We start from the raw sequence: 5,728 nt of genomic DNA on the forward strand, positions 1-5,728 counted from the left end.
GAACATGTGAAAACAATCTCTTAGGGTTTTCTAATTAGGCGCATCAGAAAGTACGGAAAATTTTCTACAAAAAACGTTGTATACATTTTTTTCCATACTCAAATCTTAACTCTGTAAACGACATTGAAAAATGTGAAGAGTCTAAAACTTCGGTTCTTATAAGAATAGACGTAAATATGACACATTATGCTTAGAAGTATGTATTAGAAGGACAAGAATCTACAGGTCGAGCAAGTCTCGTAGATTTCACGATTGCGAGCCACGCTTCACGCAACCGTGTTTGCGTACTTGTGTTTTGAGTTGCGTGGTCGTGCGGAGTTATATTTACCAAATTTGAACTGATTCATAATAATATATGTCAATATGGCTACTGGGTGTAAAAGATAAATCTTATTCTATCTGTTCTTAATGAGTTTTAGATAATTTTAGTTGTATTTCTTTGTAATTTTGTGTTGTACAAAGATTAATTTAACATTTTCTCTGGAAGTATTAATTTAGAAAGATAATATGCTTCATTGGTGTTGTGTTTTGAAGTGTGAAATGCAAAGTAATTGTGATAAAGTCAAGATAAATTTCACTTTTAAACTGAACTAAATAAGGTATCTGAGAGACAACAATGGTTAAATGCAATACAATGTACAGGTTTTACTAGCGAAATGAAAATTTTCCTGTCCTGTCTGCTGTAATCATTTTATATCTGGTAAGTTACAATTACAACAGTAACGATTTTTGAAGATGTTAACATTTTAATCTTATAGGAAAACCAGCCAACTTAATCGATAATAACAATCTCCAGATTGGGTTCCTTCAATAAATATGGGCTATTAACACAATGAAATAAGTTCCAGAAAATCTAAAATGGAGTGGTATCAAAGGAGAATTAAAGGAAAAAATATTCATATTGAAATTATTTATAAGGCACTGGACTGTCTTAAATTCTACAATAATACTAGGTGGGTAAATGATTTTAGACATTTTTCATTAAGAGTAGATTAAGATTAAGTAGATTTTCATTCAGTAGATTTAAGACTTGTTTACAGGGGTAGAGTAATGATGCAAGTACTTGATAGAGTAGAGTAACTCTACCTGTAAAAATGCTCAGCACAGTAGAATAGCTGGTAGAGTGTATAGTTGGAGTTAAAGTAGAGTGACTAGCAACCTATGGCAAAGTAACTACTCTATGACCACCACTACTGCCAAAATGTCTACTCGGCTGCACACTCTACCCATGGAACACGCTCAATTATGGCAGAATAGAGTAGGTAGGAGAGTACATGGGGGCGCTGTCATTCTGGCTGGAATTGTGTTTTGTGTAAATAGTGAAAATGAAGTTAGCCGAAGATGAAACTTTAAAACTTGTAGAGCTATAATACGGCGAATACCAGTGTTTAGGGAATTTAGGTAGTGTATACTACAGAAATAAAAGTTTGCAGCAAGCTGCGGAGGATGAAATCGTCGAAAGAATGGCAAAGGGGGCTTTGGAGTAAACGAGCTTAAGCAAAAAATTAAGAATTTAAGGTGCACTTATAATCAAGAGTGTTTAAAAATACAAAAATCGGTTTCACTATACTAGCATCAGTACTATACTGGTACTCTCCTCATGTGAATGGTATCAAGCCATTTTTGGTAGAGTACTACTGCTACTCTACTCTCCTCAAAACTCTACCCATGTAAACAAGTCTTTAGAAACAGTGGAAAATGAGGTAGCTAGTAGAGTAGTAGTAGAGTAAAATATACTGGTTTAGCAAATTACAATGTTTTAATACAGTAGCGATAAACAGGTAGCCAAAACGTGTTCCAAGATTGTCACTGTAATTTTGAATATTTTTTCAAGACATTTGGCACACTTATTCGTAAAATAATAAAGAATGGCGGTACAGAGCCCAATTTGAAAAATATATTAATATGTGGAAATTACTCTGTAATTATACAATATTTAAAAAACGAGCCTGTACCGCCATTAAGAAGAACAAAAAAATACACTTTCTTCAAATAAACTTTTTTGTCCGATGCCTAGATTTTGTGTAATTTTGGAACTACTAATGAAATAAAAAATTTTAGTAGTTCCAAAATAACACAAAATCGGATAAAAAAGTTGTATTTGAAGAAAGTGTATTTTTTTGTTCTTCTTAATGGCGGTACAAGCTCGTTTTTTTATATTGTATTTAATTAAAGAGTAATTTCCACATATTAATATATTTTTCAAATTGGGCTCTGTACCGCCATTCTTTATTATATTACGAATATGTGTGCCAAATATCTCGAAAAAATATTCAAAATTACAGCCGCAATCTTGGAACACATTTTCACTACCTGTTGATCGATACTGTTTCCTCTTAAGATAGTTTTAATAGTTATTTATGATATAAGTATTAAAAGTACAATTTTAAGACGCGCATGTGACAGTTAACTTGAAAAAATAATTTTATTAATGTTTTGACTTCCACATCAGATGTCATTGTCAAAATACAAAATATTCATTATTATTAGGTTTGTTCTAGCAAACAGTCAAACTAGTCAAAAACCATCAGCAAACAGTTGGTCAGTAAAAGAACATAATACAGTCACCAGTGCGATCCCCTCTACTCGCGCTGATCCACTATTCGCTGATGGTTTCAAACTGATGCTAGAACAAACCTATTAATATTATGCATATCTGTAAATAATATTTCTTCTGATTGTTAATTGCAAAGGATAGAAAAATTACCATTTATTTTATTTTTTTTAGAATCAGCTGAGAGAAGTGGTCTACAAAAAACCAGGAAGGAAACGGAATATGTGGCTACGAAAGGCAAAAGAAAGGTTTACAAAGCAAATGTGACACATTTTTTGAAATATTTAGGAATATCAGTAAATTGCATTAAAAAAATGTATGAAAAGATTTTGTTCAATAAAAATGTTTATATTTATCAAGGATGTATTATTTGGTATGGCCACATATCGTCAGTGATGTAATAATACATCCTATCTGTTTTTTCATGAGTTTTGTAAGAGAGACTAAAAACTTGTCTTAGGGTCACCTCCTGTTTTCATATGATATTTTTTGACTTGTTTTGTAGTAAATTAAACTACCTATGAACTACAAAACAAATCAAAACTTACATATGAACACAGGAGGTGACCTTAAAACATGTTTTTCCATCTCTCATACAAAACTCATGAAAAAACAGATAGGAGGTATTGTCACATCAGCAAGGATGTACAGTGATGAGTGCCCTAATAACCGGCAAAATATGGGCAACATATTTAGTTGTGAGATAAAAAGAAATGAAACTAGTCGAGCTGGGAAATTTAGCGAAATTAACCTTTAAATTTACGTTATATTGATCCCACCTTTACACATATCGGAGGAGTATGTCAACTAAAACTGTCACTGTGACAGTGGTAGTTTCCAAACTCGTCTGATACATCTGAAGGTGGTACAAAATCAATACAATCTAAATGTATAAGTTAATATCGCTAAATTTCCCAGCTCGACTAGTTTCATGTCTTTTTATCTCACTACTTAATACATCTTTTGTGCTATTTTGCCGGTTATTAGAGCGCTCATCACTGTATTTCTGGTATATCCAGGGAATGTCTACAAAATATATTTTGAATGTCCAGAGAACATTCGTGGACATTCATGGAATGTTCCAATAAGACATTCAGGTAATGTTTAAAATGCTGACACAGGATTTTCCTGGGATGTTCAGGGAACATGTTTTCGGGGATATTCCAGGAATTTTTCAATGTCTGCGTACCTTCTATGGAATATTTTGGTGTTATTACCGCCGCACTCCACTTGCGATTTGTAATCAGGAAGATTGAACACATTGTTTCAAATACAAGTCAATCCATTTGTGACTAAATAATCATGGATTGACTTCTATTTGAAAGAATGTGTTCAATCTTCACAACTACAAATCGCAAGTGGAGTCCGGTGCTTAGGGCTACTTCCTCTTCGGTATTATGTATTATACTACAGAAATCAGGAACTTTCCTTCTAAATATATGTATGCATCTTGGCCATCAAACATATTCTTCCAAACATTTTTTTAAGGGGTTACATAGGTCTTGTGGGTAAAAAAAGTGACTTTTTAAAAAAATTATATCTCGAAAACTAAAATTTATTTTTATTTATAATTGGAACATGTAAAAGTATAGTACTTAAGGTAGTCTCAAAAAAAGTTTCAGCCAAAAATATTTTTTGTAGAGTTTAAGTTTTTTTGCGTTGGCAGCATAATTAAGTCCAGTCTCACCTGAAATCAAAAAGTTTCTTGTAGTTTATACCTCTGGCTAGAATATGAACGAAGGAATTAAAAAAAATGAAATTTGAAGATTTTACATAAGTTTAAACACATTTTTGACCCCAATTTTTCTCATTTTTAAAGTAGTTTTTTTTATAAAACAAAAATGACCTCATCTAATAAAAAATCCTTTGTTCATTCACTAGCCAGAGGTATAAACTACAAGAAACTTTGATTTCAGATGAGACTGGACTTGTTATGCTGCTCACTGCAAAAAAGGGCTGTTGTCGAAAAATTGCAGTCAACTCTACAAAAATGAATATTTTTGGCTAAAATTTTTTTGAGAGTGCTATACTTTTACATGTTTCAATTATAAATAAAAATAATTTTTAGTTTCCAAGATATAATTTTTTTAAAAAGTCACTTTTTTTACCTGCAAGACAACAACTTAACAAATTGTTGATTTCAAATTGTAACAGTTGTTTTGCAAAGTATGCTGCCCTCTTGTATTTTCTGTGTTATCTTCAAAAAACACAAAACAAAAAAAAATAAAACAAAAGTTTAACCACCTTCACACCACAGAATCAAGCAATCAAGTCATAGAGAAATAACTTGTTGTTATTTCTCTATGAATCAAGTTACACAAATTTTCAAACACCTCACCTGACACAGCGTCTCAAGTACGATTGCGCGAATTGGTAAATATAACTCCGCACGACCACGCAACTCGAAACACAAGTACGCAAACACGGTTGCGTGAAGCGTGGCTCGCAATCGTGAAATTTACGAGACTTGCTCGACCTGTAGATTCTTGTATTAGAAGGCTGTATTTGTCAGTGTGACACTTTATACTATACAAAGTAGTATTTGAAAGTACATGGTCTCTGAGTTTCTGTTTGCCACGTGTGTTGGAAATTAAAATTTATATTAACTATGGAGTGTTTTTGTGTCTATTTTTGAGTGTCAACAGTTTAAATTTTAAGTCGCCAAATCAAAAGTGAAACCATTCAACGGAACATTTTTGAGTAATTTTCGAACATTTTACAAGTTAGTAAAATACTTGGTCATCAATTCAATGAGGTTCAGTTGCCAGATAATTGTGAAAGTTCTATTGAATATCATTCTTCGTGCTATAATGCTTTGCTTGATTGAAAAAGGGTACCTAAATAAATTATTACTAAAATTGTATAACATAATTTTTCTCAACTTTCTACAAATGAAATAATAATGTAATTAATATGTCACATGGCAAGAAATAATTTGCTGTCAAAATAAATCGATTAGTTTAAATTTGAAGTTACGATTGCAATTTATTATAAATCATTGTCAAAAGTGACAGTTTTTCTTAAATGAAAATGTATTCATAGACATAAGGGTAGACAGGGAATACAGTGCAAAAAGTCGATAGGTGGTCTGTCTATCTCTTTTAACCAAGCGATCCCGCGCATGCGGCAGACAAAGATAGCTAGACCACTCAATCCATAATATAATTTGCCTGA

The 5,728-nt window shown here is 32.2% G+C and overlaps 1 long non-coding RNA gene across 1 annotated transcript; it reads left to right on the plus strand.

The window, feature by feature from the left end:
- The first annotated feature begins 359 nt into the window (after positions 1-359).
- Positions 360-2,937, plus strand: LOC126885049 (uncharacterized). The gene is made up of 3 exons (XR_007698250.1): positions 360-700; positions 759-953; positions 2,729-2,937. It is a non-coding gene; the product is annotated as an uncharacterized LOC126885049 (long non-coding RNA).
- Positions 2,938-5,728: the final 2,791 nt, after the last annotated feature.

The sequence above is a fragment of the Diabrotica virgifera genome, chromosome 5 (assembly GCF_917563875.1).
Source record: "Diabrotica virgifera virgifera chromosome 5, PGI_DIABVI_V3a".
NCBI classification, from domain to species: domain Eukaryota; kingdom Metazoa; phylum Arthropoda; class Insecta; order Coleoptera; family Chrysomelidae; genus Diabrotica; species Diabrotica virgifera.